The sequence below is a fragment of the Tupaia chinensis genome, unplaced genomic scaffold, assembly GCF_000334495.1.
Source record: "Tupaia chinensis unplaced genomic scaffold, TupChi_1.0 Scaffold000104_1, whole genome shotgun sequence".
In the NCBI taxonomy this organism is placed as follows: domain Eukaryota; kingdom Metazoa; phylum Chordata; class Mammalia; order Scandentia; family Tupaiidae; genus Tupaia; species Tupaia belangeri.
The window spans coordinates 3,516,662-3,538,460 of record NW_006159568.1 but is presented as its reverse complement, the minus strand read 5'-3'; the positions used below and the strand labels follow the sequence as shown (position 1 = coordinate 3,538,460).

Genomic DNA, 21,799 nt, shown 5'->3' with positions numbered 1-21,799 from the left:
CGAGTGCCCCCCCCCCGCCGCACCTCGTCTGGGCACTCGCGGACCGGGGCTCGCCGCGCGCCGGCGCACAGTGTTCTGCTGCGCGCGCAGGCAACGCCCCTCGCCGCGGGGCCGCAAAGACGCGCGAGCACGCGGCCCTCCCACTTCTTGGCTCTGGGTCACCGCCCCGCCCCGCCTCCTCGCCCGCACGAACCTAGTGAGCCCAGCGCGCGACACTGCCGGAACGCTCCGCCCCTTTCCCTCACGCCGGGGCTCGGCGCGCGGAGCCCCTTTGTTTCCACCCCTCCGGGGAAGCTGGGGGAAGGGAGAGAGACGCCAGGAGGGGGTTGGGGATGGCAAGTGAGGTGGGGCGGGGCTGAGCTGCTCGGACTAGTTCCGGCAACAGAGCCCGCTGCGCAGCACCATTGCGCAGCCCCGCCCCGGCCGCCCCTCGCGCCCCGCAAGGCCGTGTTTCCAAGTCTTACAATCTCTTCCCAAATTGTTGCTACTGCTCTGGTCCTCTCATTTCCAAAACTCAGCAGTCCAACAGTAACCTCACAATATGTATCCATATGGCCCGAGATGTAGGAATTTTTACTAATGTAGCTATTAGTGTCGCACAATGGAGCTAGCAGATTCGAATCTCACTTAACCGCTCTAAGATTTCGCTAAACTGACAAGTTGTTCACACCTTGCTGGAGATGAGAAGTGAGATAAGAAGACTTAGGCTGGCTTGACTCTGATCTGGCTTGGCTCTGATCCTGATCAAGTTCAGGACCCATGAACGGTTGCACGTAAAGAAGAGATAGTGGTATGGAAGTTAGAACAGTCAAGGAGATATCATGGAAGTGGACTTTTTTAAAAAAAAAAAAAGAAAGAAAGAAAAATGAGGCAATTTCTACAAGCTGATATTTTAGGATGTTGGGGCAAAATTATTATTAACTAGAAAACCCAGGTTCTATTTATTTTGGTATTACGTAAGCCAGTCCCCTCTCTCTGGGCTTCAGCTGCCTCCAATAAAAATAGGAGACTCAGACTTTAGTGATGTTTCAGGACTCTCTGAATATTCTGTTTATGAGCGACACTATACCATCATTATTTATGTACTTTTGTCTCTCATAACGGACTGAGACTGGGACTCTGTTGTGACTAACTCCAAAGCCCAAACAAAGTGCGTGAAACACAACAGGTGCTTAGCAACTGCTGAATCAAAGTTCTAGCAATAACATCACAAGCTTTTATAATTCCAGGACAAAGGGAAGCTGGAATGAGATAAGCAGGTCCCTATGAACATCTCTCTCCTGCTGCTGTCCATTATGTGGTTCAGTTACATACCTACTCTCTCCTTAACCTTCTGTCAGTCTTCCAGCAGCCAGTTTGAAGATGATTACATCCTAATTTTTACTTTTTTATTTCATGATACAGAGTTAGGCCCCAACCACACCTTTAGGTGCATTAAATATAATCTATCTCCTTTTTTTTTTAAGAATTATTTTATTTAACTTTATCTGTTTGTTTGTTTATTTAAATTTGACCAGAGAAGGACAGAGTGACAGAGAAAGAGGGAAAGTGAGAAAGCAAATCGCCAGGTCCAGGATTCTAACTGCAATTGGCCATGTGGGAATCCAGCACCCTTAACCACCATGCCACCTGCTGGCCGGAAATATATTTCTAACGTCTAGGTCTCACAAGCCCCATTGTCCTGCTGTGGTCACCTTGCATTACAGAACTTCCATGAGAATCGCTGCTAAAACGTCTTCCTTTCATAATGTGGTCCTCCTGAAATAGCCTTTCCTACATGCTTGGCTAGGGTTACGTGACAAATGGGAAAAAGGGAGAAGTCATCAAAGGGGAAGGAAATTTGGGAGCTGTCACATTAAAAGAAGCAGATTCCTCAAATGCTCAATCTCAGCACAAAATTCTATTACAGTCCTTCAAGGTTCTTCAACCATAAACTTAAGTAAATCCCCTGGGCTTTAGCCAACCCTTTGTCAGGTAAACTGACTGCAGCTAACTGGGCTGAGGGCCTAACCTAGGAAGTCTATCCCAATAATGCTGCCACAACTCCAGGTGGGAGAGTTTGGAATCTGTACTGCAATTCCTTCTCTGATTTTTTTTTTTTAAGAGAGATTCTTGCTATATGGCATGTGCTCACCAAAGAGACAGAAAGCAAGAAATCACCCCAATGCCCATGCCCCAATCCCTTCTCCTCTACTCTCTTGGGACCTTGGGCACACATGCTTGGTGTGAGTTTTAGGCCACTAGATCCAGGACTTGAACTGTGATCAACTACATGGGAGTCCAGCATCTGATTTTTTTTAACCAGAAAACCTGGTGCTGTGCTATCAGACACTCAGTAAGTGAATAGGCTTTTAAAGTGGGCCTCCTAATGTTGCTAGAGTTAAATTATACCAGAACAGTTGCTCAGCTGTAATCCAGCTACAGTTATATTTGACATCTCTCTGCAAAGGTGTTAAGTCCTGGTAGGGAACTATCTAATAATAAAATTTTGCAGTGATAGAAGTGTTCTACAACTGAGGCCAGTCAGGATGTGGTAGTAAAGGTGGCTGGATTCCATATGGCAGAATGTACACTTTAAGTCCCAGACCGGGTGGCTTGGAAAACACACCAAGTGCATGTGCTTGTGTGCTCAAAATCCCTGAAAATGGAGAAGGGATTGCAGCATAGTCAGCTCCCTTGTGGAGTCCCTATTCCACTCCCCCCCCCACAGTTAGCACACATGCCTTATAGAAAAGTTTTTTTAAAAAAGGAAAGAAACATTCTATGTCTGCACCATCCAAAAGGCAGCACCTGGGAGCCAGTGGGTTGCATGGTGGTTAAGGTGCTGGACACTCCCACATGGCTGACCACAGTTCAAATCCCGTATCTGGTGGCTTGCTTTCTCACTTTCCCCCCTCTCTCTGTCTGTCTCTCTCTGGTCAAATTAAAATGAAAGAATAAACTTAAATAAATAACTTAAGAAAAAAATAATAATAAATAAAATTAAATAAATAATTGTTTTAAAAAAAGAAGGGCCTACTGAACACTTGAAATGTGGCCAGTGCAATAATGAACTCACTAGGATCAAATCTTAGAACTTTTATTATATTTTAATACAATATTTTTATTTTGTTATATTTTAATAAATAATATCTTTATATTATTATATTTTCAAATTTAGATATACAGACCACAACTTTAAAAATCGTATATGGGGGCCAGCAGGTGGTATGGTGGTGAAGGTGCTGGATTCTCACATGATCAACTGCTGCTCAAGTCCTGGACCTGGCAGCTTGAAAATCACCTGAAACATGCCCACCCATGCCCAGAATCCCAGGAAGAGAATGGAGAAGAGACTACAGCATGGTCATCTTCACTGGGAGGGTGATTTCTCACTTTCCCTCTCTGTCTCTCTTCAGCAGGTGCACAACCCCTGTGTCAAAAACAAACAAAACAAAACAGAAACCCACATATGACTACCTATATATGGCTAGGGGTCAGCAGTATTTGTTTGGGCAAGATCTTTTTATGAATTCAGACTCCAAGGCTGCTCTTTAACATTAGTTTTCTTAACAGAAGTGAGAATTATGAATGACCACTAAAAACTGTTCTTCCAGGATCAACACTTGACATAATGGTTACAATGCTGGACTCCCACATGTTCAACCACAGTTAAAGTCCTGGACCTGGTTGGTGGCTTGAAACTCATGCTGGGTACGTGTGCATGCATGCCCAAAATCCTGAGAAGAGAATGGAAGAGAAGAGATGGAGGTATGGCCACCCCCTCAGGGGCTGATTTATTGCTTCTGCCTCTCTGGCGAGTACATGCACCCTGTAACAAAAATCTCTGTCTCTAAAAAATATCAAAACAACTAAAAAAAACTGTTCTTCCAGAGATACCCAAGTCATTCACATTCCCTTACTTCTAAAATAAAAATGTATCAAACCATTGCTTATCAAGCAGGAAAATATTGAAAGTTCCTTCAAACCGGTCATTGAGATAGTCTCTCCTGGTGCCCTACCATTCTAAAACAGTAACAGCAGCCACTATAGAACTTGACCCAGACATCCATCACTGTACAGAAACTGCATAGGATTTCAGAACTGATCACTATGTGAACAAGTCCAGCCTATTCTTCAATTCTAAATCTCATTCATTTCTCACCTTCTCAAGGACTCTAGCAATTCTCCCTCTCCCTTCTATATCATTCCCCCCCCATCTCTCTCTACTAGGATTATTTATAACAGAACACACAAACATATCATTAATTTCTATGAACTTTAAATCTTTGGTTTGTGTTTTTGTTCCCATTGTTATCCTGTTTAAGGAATCTTTCTCTATGCTTGGTTGGTTCAGAAAATATTTTCCTGTGTTATTTTCTTAAAGCTTTTATTATATTTTCACGTTTAGATATACACACGACCTAGAATTGATTTTGGGTTTAGTGAGGTGGAAATCAAATTAGTTTTTGTTTTTCCTTTCTCCATATGGACATCTATTTGACAAAGTAATAAATATTGAAAAGACTGTTTCTAACCATTTCTTTGTCTAAAAAACCAAGTGTCCACATATTCATGTGTTTGTTTCTAGGCTTGTAGTCTGTCCCACTGTTCTTTTTATCTTTGTGCTGATACCACACCATTGTTATCACTGTAGCTTTGTAAGACCTCTCTTTATCTGTTAGAGCAAGTTGCCTCTCCTCTCTCTCTCTCAATATTACCTGTAATAGATTATCCTCAGCTTTTAAAATTTCCATAGAAATTTAGAGTAAGATTATTTCAAAATAAAGAAAAAAGGAAAGATGGGGCCAGCAGGTGGCATGGTGGTTAAGGTACTGGATTCCCACATGACTAACCACAGTTCAAGTCCTGGGACCAATGGCTTGAAAATGACAACAAATAAATAAATAAATAAATATTAAAAAAGAAAGGAAAAAGGAAAGAGGAAATGGTAACAAGCTAATCTTGTTGGGATTTTGAATGGGGGGTACAATGGATGTAAAGATGAATTAAAGTGTACTGATACTTTTTACAATATTGATTCTTCTGATCTATGAGCATGATGTATCTTTCAATTTATCGGAGCCCTTTGGTTTTTTCTAATGCTTCTGAACTTGTAATTAAAGGAATTGGATACTACATGGCTGACTGTGGTTTGAATCCTGGCCCTGGCAGCTTAAAAAACACACCAGGCACGTGTATATGTGAGTCTCAAATCCTCATAGGATAGAGAAAAGGGAGAAGAGTGCATGTGACCACACCCCACTGGGGGAAGCTCCTCCCTTCCTCTAGTGAGCACATAGGCCCTCTGGCAATTAAAGAAAAAAGAGGATCAGCCCATGGCCTGGTGGTTGGGGTGGCTAGATCCCATATGGCTAACCACACAATTCTAATCCTAGACCCAGCAGCTTGAAAAGCATGTGGGGAATGTGCAGATATCAGAATCCCGAGGTGGGAGAGATGGAAGAGGAGGGATGGCAATGCGGCAGTGCTGCATCTCTCTCTACCTCTCACTGTCTCCAGCAAAGGCCTACACCCTCTGGCAAATTAAGAAAAAGAAAGAAGCAAAAGAAAAAAATATGCTTCACAGTTTTCTGTAGAGGATTTGTACATTTTACTGCTTAGGTTTATTTCAGCTTTTTAAAACTATATAATCTAATTATGAATTCTATGGTTTATCTCAATTCTTATGAGTTTTCTTTACACAGAGGCTTATTTTCATCCTATTTACAGAAAATAATAACTGTTCAATTTATTTCTATAAAAAAGTATTATTTAACTTTGTCAATTTATTTATTTAAGTTTGACTAGAGAGTGACAGAGAGAAAGCAAGCAAGTGAGAAAGCCGCCAGGTCCAGGACTAGAACTGTGGTCAGCCATGTAGGAGTCCAGTGCCTTTAACCTAACCACCATGGCACTTGCCAGCCCCATGACTATTCAATTTCTTTTTTTCCAACACATATTCTTTTTTTTTTTCCTTATCTTAGAGCACAGGTTAGGACCTCTACTACGATGCTATATAAATACAGGTAGAGCAGGCACCTTTGTGGTATTCCAAATTTCAACAAAAAACTCACGATTTAAGTATAAAGTTTGCAGGAGTTTTGTTTGTAGAACAACCTATCATCAAAGGATGTTTGCTTTTCTCAAAATCTTCTGCATCTATGAGACAATCATGTCATTTTTCTACTAATGTGTGAATTTTGACTGATTGGTTTTGAGATATTAGATCAATTTTACATTCTTTTAAAAAATTATTATTATTGCCCACAATCCTCTGCATTTTTTCTTTCCAGCTTAGGCCTAGCAGAATGGCTCCCACAAAGAAGGGTGGCGAGAAGAAGAAGGGCCGTTCTGCCATCAACGAGGTGGTGACCCGGGAATACACCATCGACATTCACAAGTGTATCCATGGCATGGGCTTCAAGAAACATGCCCTTCGGGCACTCAAAGAAATCCGGAAATTTGCCATGAAAGAGATGAGGACTCCAGATGTGCGCACTGATACCAGGCTCAACAAAGCTGTCTGGGCCAAAGGAATAAGGAATGTCCCATATAGAATCCGTGTGTGGTTGTCCAGAAAACGAAACGAAGATGAAGATTCACCCAATAAGCTCTACACTCTGGCAACCTATGTACCTGTTACCACATTCAAAAATCTACAAACAGTCAATGTGGATGAGAACTAATTGCTGATTTTCAAATAAAGTTATAAAACAACAACAAAAAATTATTATTTAACATCTGACCAGGGAGAGACAGAGAGAGAGAGAGAGAGAAAGTAAGAAAGTGAGCCACTAGGTCCAGGACTTGAACCATGGTTAGCCATGTGGGAGTCCGGTTTCTTAACTACCATGCCACTTGCTAACCCCAATTTTACATTCTTAATAAACCCATTTTGGTCTTATTGTACTGTGTTTTTTTTTGTGGGTGTGTGTGTTTGTGTGTGTGTCTTGGCTTGTTAAAATTTTGCCTAGAATTTTACATCTGTATTCTTGAGTTAAATTAGCTGTTAATTTTCTATTTTTGTAATGTCCTTGTGAATTTTTGTCAAAGATTTAAGCTAGCCTCAGAAGATAAATCAGGAAGTGTTCCCTTTTTTCTGTATTCCATAGAAGCATTTCTGTAAGATAGATGTTATGCTTTCTTTTCTTTCTTTTTTTTTAAAGAATTATTCCATCTAGATTGATTGATTGATTTAAATAAATAAATAAATAAATAAATAAATAAATAAATAAATAAATAAATAAATAAATAAATTTGACCAGGGTCGGGGCACAGAGAGAAAGGGAAAGCAAGCCGCCAGCCCCAGGAATTAAACTTCAGTCAGCCATGTGGGAGTCCCGCACCCTTTACCACCATGCCCACTGCCAGCCCCAATGTTATGCTTTCTTTAAATGTTTGGGAAAATTTATTGGTTCAACTGTACTTGAAATCGAATTTCTTTAGATCTCCTGTCTTTTATTTCTAACTAAGGAAAAACATTAACCTATAGAGGAATGATCTCACTTTGAAATTCACAATTTACTTCCAGAAAACCATCTTCCAAGGCCAGCCCATAGCACAGAGAGTGATTAAGGGAATCAGATCCCACATGGCCAACCATGATTCAAATCCTGGCCCCAGTGGCCTGAAAAAGGTGCCAGAATCCTGCATCATGAAGAAATAGAGGAAAAAGGAAAGAAGTTGCGACCATGCCCCACTAGGGGGTTCTCTTTCTTTCTCTGGCAAGTGTATGTGCCTTCTGGCAATAAAAGTAAAGAAAAGAGGGCCAGTCCATGGCATGGTGGTAAAGGCAGCTGGATCTCAAATAGCCCAATATGCAGTTCGAGTCCCAGACCCACTGGCATGAAAAACACACCAGCCAACTGTGCATGCATGCCAAAGATCCCCAAAGAAAGTAGAAATGGAGAAGTAATTTCATTGTGACCATTCCCCATGGGGTGCTTTCCCACTTTTCTCTTCCAAAAATAAAAACAAAATCAAACACAAACACAAAAAAGAAAGGAAAATCATCTACTAGTCTTGCTGCAACCCTTTCTCCTCCATTCTCCTCTCGGGACTTTGCACACACATGCACACATGCCTGGTGTGTTTCTCAAGTCACCAGGTCCGGGGCTCAAACTGCTAGTCGGCGATGTTGGATCTAGCAACCTTAACCTCTATGCCATTGGTTGACCTTCTATCAGTCTTATGAGTAAGAAAGGTATTACTGCTAGAAATATATTTTCAAGCATAGCACATGAACAGTAATCACAAATTTTACGTAAATGCCATTCTGTCAAATGGCAAATTTTAAATTTGTTTCTGTGATCATATTTTGAATTTCTAGACACCAAGGAATGTCTAAATAATGATTGTCTCTCTACACACGTTTATCATAACACTTAAAGCACTTATTAAATACCTGTTTTCCCCTATTAAGCTATAAGTTTCTCCAGAGCAGGTCTCACTTCTGTTCTGTTTGTATATCACTAACCCCCACTGTTGGGAGAATGTTGGATGGTAGAAAATGCAAAATTATGCCTCTCCTATTTTAAGGTATTGAAAGACATGATTGAAGAGCTGCAGATAAAGAATCACTTGTCCGAATATTTAAGAATCATTCACATGGAGGGAAAATGCAAAAGTAATATTGGGTAGAGAACAGACTTTTGTGCGAAGTCCCTGACCTCTACAGTTCCTGGGGCCAGCAGGAGACATGGTGGTTAAGGTGTTGGACTCCCACATGGCAGATAGCAGTTTGAGTACTGGACTTGGCAGCTTACTTTGTCACTTTTTTTTTTTCCCTCTCTCTCTCTGTGGTGAGCACATGTGCCCTATGGCAAATTAAAATAATAATAATAAATAAAATTCTGAAAAAGAAGAAGGAGGTCGTTCCCATTAGTTAACACTGTCAGGAGCAGGACTGTTCTGCCATCGCATCCACTACTGTTAACCTTACTCCAATAACCCCAACAACTACTGCTAAGTTTGGGGCTTCTCTTTTGTTTTATGACATACAAGGCATCTTCCAAAAGTTCACAGAAAATGCATATTATAAAAAAACATGCAGAGATTCCAAAATGTTTTTGCACCAAAATAAATTTGTACTTCAATCCATTTATATGAGATCGGGTGCATTTAGGGTGGTATGGTCGTAGATGCAATTCCATTTTTCCTCAAACTTTTTGAAGTCCTCTTGTCTCCTGAATCATTCTGCCTTGCAATTTTGTATTTACTTGATATTTGTGCCCAATAGAAAGTAAACTTGAAACCAAGGGCTGTCTCGCTCAATCTACCCTTGTGCTTGTACCACATGCTCAATTAACAGTTCAATTATAATATGTAAATATTTTACAGCAGTGGTAATTCATTTTGTCTAAATAAGTAAGTTCCCAAGAAATGGTGGAGAAAAAAGAAAAAAAAAAAAAAACAGAAAAAAGAGGCAGTAGAAAAAAAATAAAGGGAGGGGACCAGCTGTTGGCGTAATGGCTATGTAGCTGGACTCCCCTGTAGTCAACCATGGTTCAAGTCCTAGACCCAGTGGCTTAAAACTCACACCAGTTGTGGGTACATGTGTGCCCAGGATCCCAAGAGGAGAATGGATAAGGGATTGTGGTGTGGCCATCCACCCTGAAGGGCGATTTCTCGCTTTCTGTCTGTCTCTCTCTGTCTTTCTGGCAAACACACGTGCCCTATAGCAAGAACCTCTCAAAAAGAAATAAAATAAAATAAAGAGGCAAAAATAAAATTTTAAATCTCTCCTTAATGCTAATTGTTTACTCTCCTCCCCTCAAGTGTCTTTCCTTATACTAAAACTAGCTAAGAGGGCCTAGGATCCAATAAGAAGATGCTGCACTGAAAGGGAAAGGCATAATGGCTTCAGTATTTAGGATGCAGTATCTGTAAGTTTGTCAAGACTTATCTACTGCAAAACAATCAGCATAAGCCATTTAACCTTGCATTAACACCTGTCCAAGTGGAAATGTTAGCAGCTCTGTCAGCTATAGCTGCTAAAAACCAGAAGGGGGCAGCAAAGGCCCACCTAAACCCAAGTCCACTGAAAGTTTCCCAGGCTTTGGAGCCAAGAAAGTGATCAAAGGAGCGATGACAGGGATTAAACCATGGCAGTTGGGATAGAGGGAAAACTTAAGGCAGTGAAGATGTACAATGGTAGATCCAGGGTGAAAAACCCATCAGGAAGGAGTTTGAGAGAGAATTTACCTGGGTGTCTACAATATTTCTATTCAGAAACAGAAAAAAAGAGACCCACACCAAACCAAAAGTGGAGAGCCAATGGTGCAAATAAAGCAATGCACTGCAAGTTACAGCATATTTGATCTCCAGAGCAGGGTAAACAGGCAGGAGCTGACTCTGAATTGATATGGCCTCTTATGCTTTGAAGCAGGGCTCTTGCTCATTCTGGTGAACACAGAGCCTCTTGGGTCCAAATGTAGTTACTATGACTCTACTCTCATTGTAATATTATTACTCCAGTAGCTTAGTCTCAGGTGAAATCATACTCTGATACTACTGTGTTTTGTTTTCTTTCTTCTTCTTCTTCTTCTTCTTCTTCTTCTTCTTCTTTTTTTAACCAAATCCAATGGACAGCCAGAGGCACAGAAAAAAGTTAACCACATACAGATCTAGGTTATTTTCTTCAATAAAATATATTATATCACTGTTCGGGATGAACCACCTTTTACTTTTAAAATCCTACATTACTTTAGGTTGTTTACACTGTTTAGCTATTACAAGAGATCATGAACACTCTTGTACATACAAATAGTTAAGCATGCATTTGAAAATATATGATAGAGCTAGCCCTGAAGTCTAGTGGTTATGGGAGCTGGATCCCACACAACCCACTGCAATTTGAATTACAGTGGGACCAGCAGTTAGTATAATGGCTTGAAAAACCATGCTGGATGCATGTATTTATTTGCATGTGTGCCCCAAATGCCAGCAGGATAGAAAAATGGAGAAGAAACTGCAGAATGACCTTACTCCTCTGGGCATCTCCCTCTCTTTTTCTCTGTATTTTTTGGTCTTGCTCTCTGTCAAATGCATGTGTCCTCTGACAATTAAAAATATATAGATAGTAAAGAAGAAGAAAAAAACTTTTTTTCTTTTTCTTTGGAGAGGTTTTTGCTATAGGGCACGTGCACTCGCCAGACTGGCAGAGAGAGATACAGAGAGACAGAAAGCAAGAAATCACCCCCCCCCCCAGGGGGGGAGGGCCACGCCGCAATCCCTTCTCCTCCATTCTCCTCTCGGGATCTTGGGCACACATGCACACACGCCTGGCGTGAGTTTAAGCCACCGGGTCTGGGACTCGAACCGCAGTCGACTACATGGGAGTCCAGCGACATAGCCATTATGCTAACTGCTGGTCCCCCCCCCAAAAACAACTTCTAACTACAATTGCTAGTACAAAGAATACGTGTCTCCCCTCCCCCCTTAATTTTTAGATATACTGCTAAATTGCCTCCTAAAAGGCAATACAATTTCTGCTCCAACCAACAGAATGAAAGTAGTTAAGAGTTGACTCTGGAGTGGGAAACAGCAGCATTCAAAGAAACTCTGGAGAAATATGGGCTGACCATTGGACAGCAGTAGGCCTAGTACTGAGGAGAGAGAAGCCCCAATACTAAAATTGGGCCAGTATACTTCAGGAGCAGTCATTTTTTCATATCTACCTTTAAATTTTATTACAATGCCCTTCTGTTACAATCCCAAAGCCAGTACTATGTCTTAATAAATGCAATACCCAGAAAGCAGGCCCAAACTTGAGTCAGAGTGACACTAGTGAGACAGCAATAACTTAGGGAAGCTGGTAACCAACAGTACTAAAACAAAGGACTGGCTGGAAGAGCAAGCAACCACCAGAACAAATGTATATGTAAGAGTCCTAGAAATACCTGAGGAGGTAAGCCAAAGAAAATGGATCAACTGAAGTTAAGTGGAAAAAAAGGTCAAATCATTTTAAGAGTTGAGTAGTAAATGAAGATGTAACCCAAAAAGCCAGTGAAATAGGGACTTGCATAAATGCTTCAAGAAAATAAAGGATGGTATAATCACTGATTAAGAAACAAAGAAGTGGGACCAGCAGATGGTATAATGGTTAGGTCGCTGGACTCCCATGTAGCTGACCATGGTTCGAGTCCCGAACCTGGCAGCTTAAGACTAATGCTGGGCACATGTGCATGTGTCGCAAAGGAGAATGGAGGAGAATGGAGAAGGGATTGCAGCATGGCCATCCTCCCTGGGGGGTGATTTCTTGCTTTCTGTCTCTCTGGCAAGTGTACACGCCCTATAGCAAAAATCTCTTTCTATAAAAAAGAAAGAAAACAAAGAAGCAGGGGTCAGCAGGTAGCATGGTGATGAAGGCACTGGATCCCACATGGCCTGCTTTGCAGTTCAATTTCTGGACTGGTGGCTTGAAAAATCACACCAGGTAAGTGTGTGTGTGCCCATAATTTCAAGAAGAGAATGGAGAAGGGACTGGGCTGCATGCAGCATGGCCATCCTCCCTTCCCTTGGGGAATGATTTTTCACTTTCCCTTTCTGTCTCTCTCTCCAGCAAGAGCATGCACCCTATAGCAACAACAACAACAAAAAGAAGCACAATTAGCTCCTTCACTTTGGGAAAGATAATGAAAAAGCAATCACTGAAAAGGGACATGGGAATAAGAGTCCTTAAAAGTTTAAAATGCAAGAAACATTGGAACAGTCTATTAGTGGACCAGCTCATAGAACATCTTAATAACTTCCACTATTCAATGAAGAACAGACTTTCCTCTAGAGAATCCTGGTGGACCTCCTTTACCTGAAGAGTCATGAACTTGTTCACAATGGCACACCCTGGTATGGAATTCCAACATATTGATTTGTGAAATGTGGTTGTGTGCAGCTGTCAGTGTTCTCATAGTGGCTTCCACTGATTCTACACTTTGAGGAACCTCCCTGCCCCAAGTGGTTTTGCATAGACATTTGAGATTTGGCACATCTCCACAAATACTGCACCCTCTGGTCCCTACCACATTCTACAGGCCTTTTCAGGCTTTAATAAGAAAAAGAGGAATGTTTTACCTGAACAAAATTCCAGTTTGTACCACAAAACAGAAATAACCTTAAATTAAAAACCCGTAAAGCAGTACAACTCCTTGTGGAGTAAATATAAACTTTATGTTCCCACAGGATGCTTATTTATCTTCCCTCTGCTTGTCTGTTCCTACTAAAACAGTATCTTATAAATAAAAAAAATAATAAACTGAGCAGGCAACAACATTTTAAAAGCCAACAAAAAATGTCAAAGAATAATATCGAAACATTTTTCATTACATGATATCTCACAATGTAAGCAAGGTGAGATTGTATTTAAAACACACTGGGTACCATATAGCAAATAAAGTCCTGGCAAATCAGAAAGGATGACATAAAATTGACAAAACTTTAAGAAAATATAGGAAAAGGGAACCAGCAGTTAGCGTAATGGTTATGTCGCTGGACTCCCACATAGTCGACCACGGTTCACGTCCCAGACCCGGTGGCTTAAAACTCATGCCGGGCGCGTGTGCGTGCGTGCTCAAGATCCCGAGAGGCAAATGGAGGAGAAGGGATTGCGGCGTGACCATCCCCCCGGGGGGGCGATTTCTCACTTTCTGTCTCTATGTCTCTCTCTCTCTGTCTGGCGAGCGCACGCGTCCTATAGCGAAAACCTCTCAAAAAAAGAAAATATAGGTAAGGATCTGAATGGAGACAGAGTTCCTAAACATTACAGTAAGAAATAAGTTTAAAAGGAAAATACCATTAGATTTATTCCCAAATAATTTAAAAATATTGCACAGGAAAAAATTCATTAATAATTAAAAGATGGGCCAATCAGATGGCTGACTACATGGCTTGAATCCAGACCTGGAGGCTTGGAAAACATGCCAGGAGCATGCATGTGCATGTTCAAAATCCCAGAGGGAAACAGAGGAGAGACTATAGCATGGTATCCCCCCTGGAGGGGTACTTTCTTACTTTCCCTCATAATCTGTGTCTCTGTCTCCCTCTTACTCTTGAGCAAGTACATGCACCCTACAGCAAAAAATAAAAATAAAAACTAAAAAATTAAAAGGTAAATTGGGACATTCTTCCCAAGCATGACAGATAGTTAATACACCTATACAAAATAAGAAAATTAGAATATCCCCAAAGGAAAGAGAAATATCCACACACAAAAAAACACAATTTGAAAAAAACAGCAATATAAATGACTAATGAACACATGAACATGTGAAAAGCTACAAAACCTCAGTAGTTATCAAAGAAAAACACATTAAAACTATAAGACTCCATTTCTCATCAATTATGTTCACAAAGTAATTCTCACTATGGATGATAGTCAATGAAGTCAAAAGGAAATGAGATGGGACCAGCAGCTGACGTAATCACTATGTTGCTGGACTCCCATGTAGTCGACTGCAGTTTGAGTCCCAGACCCAATGGCTTAAACTCATGCCGCGTGCGTGTGCTTGTGTGCCCAGGATCCTGAGAAGAGAATGGAGAAGGGATTGCGGCCTGGCCATCCCTCTGGGGGGGGAGGGGTGTGACTTCTCACTTTCTGTCTGTCTCTTTCTGGTGAACACATGAGCCCTACAGCAAAAACCTCTCAAACACCAGAGCCCCAACACAAAAACCCCCCAAAAAAAAAAAAAAAAAAAAAAAAGGAAGTGAGACATTCTCATATGGTATAGTTGGAAGCAAAAACTGATACATAGGAATATGTGAAAAAATATAATGTAACAAGGGGCAAAGAAGGCCAGCTGGTCCTATGGCGGTTAAGGCATCTGGATCCCTTGGCTGCAGTTTGAGTGCGGACCCAGAGGCTTGAAAAATACTCTCTAGTGTGTATACCTGCCCAAAATTCTAAGAGAACAGAGGGAAGGGATTGTGGCATGACCATCCTCCCCTAGGAAGTGCTTCCTCACGTATGTCTCCCTCTCTCCCTCAGAGTCAAAAAAAAGAGAGAGACAAAGACTGAAAATGGCCAAAAGCATATAAAAAAGATGTTCAACATCATTCATTACTAGGAAAGTACAAAAACAAAACAAAAAACCCACAATGAGAACCACCTCACAATCAGTAAGATGGCTACTATTAATAAAAATCCCAGAAAATAATAAATATTGGGAAGGGATGTGGAGAAAATGAAAATCCTTGAGCACTCTTGGTGGGAATGTAAAATAGTGAAGCCACTATGGGAAACAGTATGTAAGTTCTATAAAAAATTAAAAATACAACTACAATATAACCCAGCGATCCCACTTCCATGTATACACTCCCCAAAAATCTGAAAACAAGGTCATGAAGAGATATTTATATACCCATGTTCACAGCAGTACTATTCATAATAGTCAACAGGTGGAAGTAACCCAGTTTACCTCTATGGATGTACGGATAAACAAAATGTGGTATATCAAACAATGGGATATTATTTAGCCTTAAAAAGGAAGGAAATCCTTGTAGATGCTACAATATGCATGAGCTTGAGAACATCACACTTGGTGAAAGAAGTCAATCACAAAAAAGACAAACAGTACCTGAGACTACTTGCATGAGTTTCCAAGGGAAGTCAAATTTGTAGAGAGAGAAATACAATGGTGGTTGACCTGGCCTGTGTCTACCTCTTCAACAGCATCTCCTCCCATTCCCATTCTCATCCACTCTGCTGTGTACATCAACCTTCTTTCTGTTCCCCAATTTTTCCAGTTTGAGGGCTTTTACATCAGCTCTTCCTACTCCCTAGAATGTTTGCCCCATGGCCCTAATTTTCACAACTTGTTCCTCTTAATCATTCAGATCTCAGCCTAAGTGTCATTTTTTTTTTTTTTTTGCTATAGGAGAGACAGAGACAGAAAATGAGAACTACCCCTCAGGGGGATGGCCACACTGCAATCCTGTCTCCTCTTGGGATTTTGGGCACACATACACATGTGTCTGGTCCAAGTTTCAAGTTGCTGGTCCAGGACTCAAACCATGTTTGACCATGTGGGAGTCCAGCACCTTAACCATAATCCCACTAGCTGGCTCCCCACTCCCACCCTCTGCCATTTCCCCTATACATTTTACTTCTTACTTATATCTGATGCTAAGGTTTCTTATAAGCAATCTAGGTATAATTTAAAATGTATGGGAATATATGCATAGTTTATATGCAAATACTATGTCATTTTACATAAGGTATTTCAACATCCACAGATTTTGGTATCCAAGGGTCCTAGAACCAATCTCCCATGGATGGATACAGTGACCATGGTACACAATTAAGAGACTCTAATCCATTCTCTCCATTCTCTCTGGGAAATAACCATAGTATCCACTTGGTAGAGAAGTTTCTCATAGATTTTTGATCTTATCAAGTGACAATATCCCTTAAACTTTTCTTCTCCCCTTCCCCCATGTATTTTTTAAAAATTGACTCTTCCCAAAACAAAATGTGAGAGGAAGACTGAGAAATTAGGAGAAAATTCATTTTCAGAGAGATAGGAAATACCTGGCAGAAACGGACAGAAATCTTATTTCCAGACTCTAAGACCTAGACACAGCATAAAACAGAGTTTGGCTTCTACACCATAAATGAACAAACGGACACGCATGTATTATACCTAACAGAGAAAAGAAAATGCAATGCAAAAAATCCTCATAGTGTCAAAGCAGTTTTTTGTCATATTACTGACCTAAAGTGATTTTGTCTTTTTCCTCTATCACAAACTATTATTTTAAAATGCTCATTTCTAAAATCTGTGGTATACTCAATTTTATGGAGCCAAGAATATATTCTAGAAGTATTTTTCAGTGGTATGCCTCTGAAAGAAGTTAAAAGTGAAATCCATGTCTCTAGATTACTATAATAAAAGAAACTGGAATGCTAGAGTATACCAATCTCTCTGTAAATAGAGTGAAATCAGTTTGAACAAAGCTCACAAAGAGAAATCAACAAATGGAACAAAGAAAGCTATCTGGAAAATCCCACTGATTGACCAACTTCTTGATCTAGCTCCAACAGGATAAGGGAGGCTCTTGGTCAAAACAGAGAAAAAGATATATTGAATTGGTCTGCACTGGAAACTACCAAGTGAGTGATTACATTCCTGCATATGAGATACAGGAAATGAGAGGAAAGCCACTGGAAACTGAGGGTGGAAAAGACTACATTTAAGCCTATCCTGATCAGGAGCCAGAAGTTCCAAACATAGGAATATTTATTGCCACGGGCTAGGCCATAAGAGTACTGATGAGTACTGAAAAAGCCCTCCAAACCAGGTTACTTTAGAGATAAGAACAGAATGGAAGCAAAAACAACCACAATGAAACAAAGTTTCATTAGTATAGACACACTTACAAGAATAAACAAACAAAAAGATCCAAAGCAGGGGTTTTTTTTTAACATGAATCAGAAAGGTTTTATTCTCAATCCACTCGATCCCCAGTTGTTTAAATTGGGCTTTGAAAAAAGGGCCAACATATTTTAAAGGGTAAAAGCACATAATTTAATACAATTAATCAACTCTAAAAGTGAACTAAATTGGAATGTCCAAGATATTTCCATTTGGAAACAAATACAAGTTGCTGAGGTAACTATCAGTTTTGGGAGCACATGTTCATATATTAAGATAATACATAGAGACTGCAGAACAGGAAGCATGGTGGTGAGGAAGCATGGGTTAGGAAAATGGAGGGCTGATCAGAAGTCCACCCCACTTCCTGAATAAACCTGTTTTCTGGAACAGTCTAATAATTTGCTATAACGAACCACAACATCATCCTCTGTATCTCAACCTTGTGCCCACCAAGTCAAACATTCCTGGCCCTAGGGTGGTCGAGAGTGTCAATCAAGCTAATCCATCAATATAAGGACAACACGTATTTTTACCATGGGAGACATCATCACGGACCTCACCTTGTCAGTGTCATCATGACAAATATGGTCGTGATGGATGGACTGGCACTGAAAAGGAGCACCAACACTACCTACAAGAAAAAGGAAGAAAAAGTTAAGATGTAATATTCCTTATAATTAAACTGCTTTACCAATTAAAAGTGCTTTCACATCCAGTATCTCATCTAATCCTCAACAATACTGGTAAATCTGGTAGGGTAGGAATTATTATTCTTGCATTTTAACAGAGGAAAACATGGGCTGGACAGTGGCACACAGATAAAATACCATATACTTTATGAGGTTGGTCTAGCTACATGGGACTTTGCAGGCTCTTGTAGAGATACCTCCCTGAATATGCTGAGCATATGCCAAACTCCGTTGGGGTGCTCTCATTCTCACTCACCATGGAAGGAATAATTTTTTTAATTTTTAAAAAAGAAAGAAAAGAAACAGAGGAAAACAACAGCTGACTCACACCAAGTAGCTGTAAGCAAAAAATGGCAGGTTTGGTACTAAACCCACTGTTCAATACTCAATTTACCATTTTTCATTATACTAGTGGACTATTTCAAAATAATGCCGTCTAAATAAATGCACAGGCATTAATATGGCAAACTCCTGTTTATAAAGAAAGAATATTCCTTTTCAGGTTACACATACTTTGAGGAAAAAAGTAATACTGGAGATTTTCAACATTAAAAAACATAGTCTAGGGACTGGCAGGGGGGGGGGGGGTTAAGGGCACTGGATTCCCACATGGCCAACCATGGTTTGAGGCCCAGACCCGGCGGCTTGCTTTCTCGCTTTCCATCTCTCTTACTCTATCCCTCCCTGCTCAAATTAAAAATAAATAAATAATTTAAAAAAAAAAAACATAGTCTAATCCACAATCATAAGACTCTCCTTTAAATTGCAAGAGAACATGTGTACTCGCCAGAGAGAGAGAAAGCATCCCCAGTGTGGCCTCGTCACCCCACAATCCCCCTTCCTCCATTTCTCTATCCCATTGAGACCTTGGGAACACATGCGGTCATGCATACACATACGCCCTGGTGAGTCTCCCAAGCCACCAAGGCCAGGTAGGGTCTGGCTGCTAATGTGTAGTGTTTAACCACTGCTGCTATGGGCTGACCTGAAATATACACATTTTTAATATACCAAATCATGTGTCAACTTGAAAAACTGCCTCCTAAAAACAACTGTTCTATGAAAATAGTGACTCTTTTCTTTTCTCTTTTTTTTAGTTATGCTATGGGGTGCATGAGTTCTTCAGTCAAAGACAGAAAGAGAAAGTGAAAAATCACCCCTCAGGGGAGATGGCTATGCCACAATCCCTCCTTCTCCATTTTCCTCTTAAGATTTTGGGTACACATGTGCCCAGCATGTTTTTCAAGCCACTGGTCTGGGACTTGAATCACACAACAAACCACACCGCCTTAATTACCATGCCACCAGTTGGAACCCAGGTAGATTTTTTTTTATAGCTTTCTTCTACATTTGTAAGAAGAAAATATGAGAAAAATATATTATTTCCACAAACTCAAAACACACACACACACACACACGAAATTAGCATAGAAGACAGTGATTTTCCCTATTATCTCCCAACACTACAATTCTCTCTACATAAGGGGTCCTTAACCAGAGGCCCAAGAGTTTACGGGGCTAAAATGTTATTTTTCATTAACTTGAAACTGAAACATAAGAATTTATCTTATTATGCAATTACCAACAAGTCACATTACAGTAGCCCTCTTCCTTATCCAGGATTTTATTTTCTGTGGTTTCAGTTACTCAGTCAATTGTAGTTCAAAATTAAGTGAATATAGTACAGTAAGATATAAGGAGACCACATTCATATAAATTTTATTAAGTCATGTTATAATTGCTCTATTTTACTATTATTGTTCATCTTTTTTTTTTTGAGTTTTTTTTTTCTTTTTTGCTATAGGGCACATGCACTTGCCAGAAAGACAGAGACAGACAGAGAGACAGAAAGAGAGAAATCATCCCCCAGGGGAGATGGCCATGCCACAATCCCTTCTCCTCCATTCTCCTCTCGGCATCTTGGGCACACTTGCACACGCACCTGGCGTTGAGTTTAAGCCACCGAGTCTGGGACTTGAACCACGGTCGACTACATGGGAGTTCAGCAACAAAGCCATTACGCTCACTGCTGGTCCCTATTATTGTTAATCTCTTACTGTGCCAAATTTATAAATTAAGCTTTATCATAGGTATTGTATATGCAGGAAATATAGAGAGTACTATTACTTAACACACAGAGTACTATTCATGGTTTCAGACATCTGTTGGGTGTCTTGGGATATATTCCCAACCACAAATCCATGAAAAAGAAGGTACTACTGTGGTATTAATATACTTTGACTTTATCACTAATAAACCACATATACTTCCATATAATATAGTTATTGCAGGTATTCTGAAGTATCATTTGCACTTACCATTACTTTGAATATGTAATAGCAACTAGGCCAACTACTAGGATGTTAACATGATAATAAAGAAGCAAATATATTATTGTGTCAGGTTGCTACAAGGGCCCATGCATTCCCCAGAGAGACAGAGCGAGAGTGAGAAAGCACCTCTTGTGGGGGGGGGGGGGAATGGCCACACCGCAATCCCTCTCCTCCATTTTCCTCTCAGGACTTTGAGAGTTTTTCTTCTTCCTCTTTTATTTTTTTAAAGAGGTTTTTGCCTTAGAATGTGTGTGCTTGCCTGAGAGAGACAGACAGAGACAGGGAGAGGGAAAATGAGAAATCATCCCCTTAGGGGGTGGGGGGGAACGGTGACCACACTATAATCCTTTCTTTTCCATTCTCCTCCCAGGGTCTTGGGCATGCACACACACACGCCAGGTGTGATTTTTGAGCCACTAGGTCCAAAACTTATGGTCGACCATGTGGGAGTCCAGTGGCATAACCACTATGCTATCTGCTGGTCTCACCTCTGAGTTTTTCAGGACTATCACTTGAATAATGCAGTTGGCCATGTGGGATTCAGCTGCCTTAACCATCACGCCACCAGCTGGTTCAATACCTTTTCTTTTGCGTGGCCTCAGGAAAATTTTCTGCAGCATCTACTAAAATTTTTCAATCATATGCTGAGTTTTCCTCATTTTCTCAATTCATAGGGGTCCGCCCATGGCTACAGGTTAAGGGAGCTGAATTCTATCTACATGGCTGTTTCCACAGTTTAAGTCCCAGCCCTAGCAGCTTGAGGAACACACTGGGATAAGGGATTACAACACAAGCACACTACATGAGAGGATAATTTCTCCTTCTCCCTGTCTCTCTCTTTTGCAAGTGCATGTGCTCCAGGGAAATTTTTTTTTTAATTATTACTTAATTGTATTTATTATTATTATTAAATTTGCTATAGGGCATATGCACTCACCAGAGAGAGAAAGAGAGAAAGCAAGCCACCAGGTCCAAGACTCAAACTGTGGTCAGCCATGTGGGAGTCCAGTGCTTTAATCACCATGCCACCTGCCAGCCCCCAGGAAAATTTTTTTTAAAGTTGTAATAGCTCAAGAATCAATTCTTCAACATCTCTCTACTTATATTCATTCCTTTCTTCAATGATCTCCAATAATCTATGACTGCTAACTCTAAAATTTGTGTCTCTAAGCCCTGACCCTCCCTTCAAACTCTCTATTTTTTTAAGAATTTTTATTTATTAATTTTAATTATTTATACATTTAATCACTATACAGCATTTAGATTGTACAGAGACTTTACCCAGTGTGACACACACCTCAGTCCAGCCCAGTTGAGGACATACGCACGTCCTCATCAACAAATAAAAAACCATCCTACAAATGCCTTACCTCTCCATTTTTATCCCCAAATTTCCTTTCTTTTGCTCGTCCCCTCCCCCACTCTT

At 40.5% G+C, this 21,799-nt stretch overlaps 1 protein-coding gene and 1 pseudogene across 3 annotated transcripts in view; one reads left to right on the top strand and one right to left on the bottom strand.

The window, feature by feature from the left end:
* Nucleotides 1–17,979, bottom strand: part of RNF38 (ring finger protein 38) — an 88,031-nt gene extending 70,052 nt beyond the window's left edge. The window contains exon 1 of one of the 3 annotated variants that reach the window (XM_006143763.3): nucleotides 17,912–17,979. The gene's annotated coding sequence lies outside the window, so the exon portion shown is untranslated. The remainder of the gene's footprint in view (nucleotides 1–17,911) is intronic. The other 2 variants (XM_027770038.1, XM_027770037.1) reach the window with 2 other exon arrangements.
* LOC106734395 (60S ribosomal protein L31 pseudogene) lies at nucleotides 6,280–6,668 on the top strand (annotated as a pseudogene).
* Nucleotides 17,980–21,799: the final 3,820 nt, after the last annotated feature.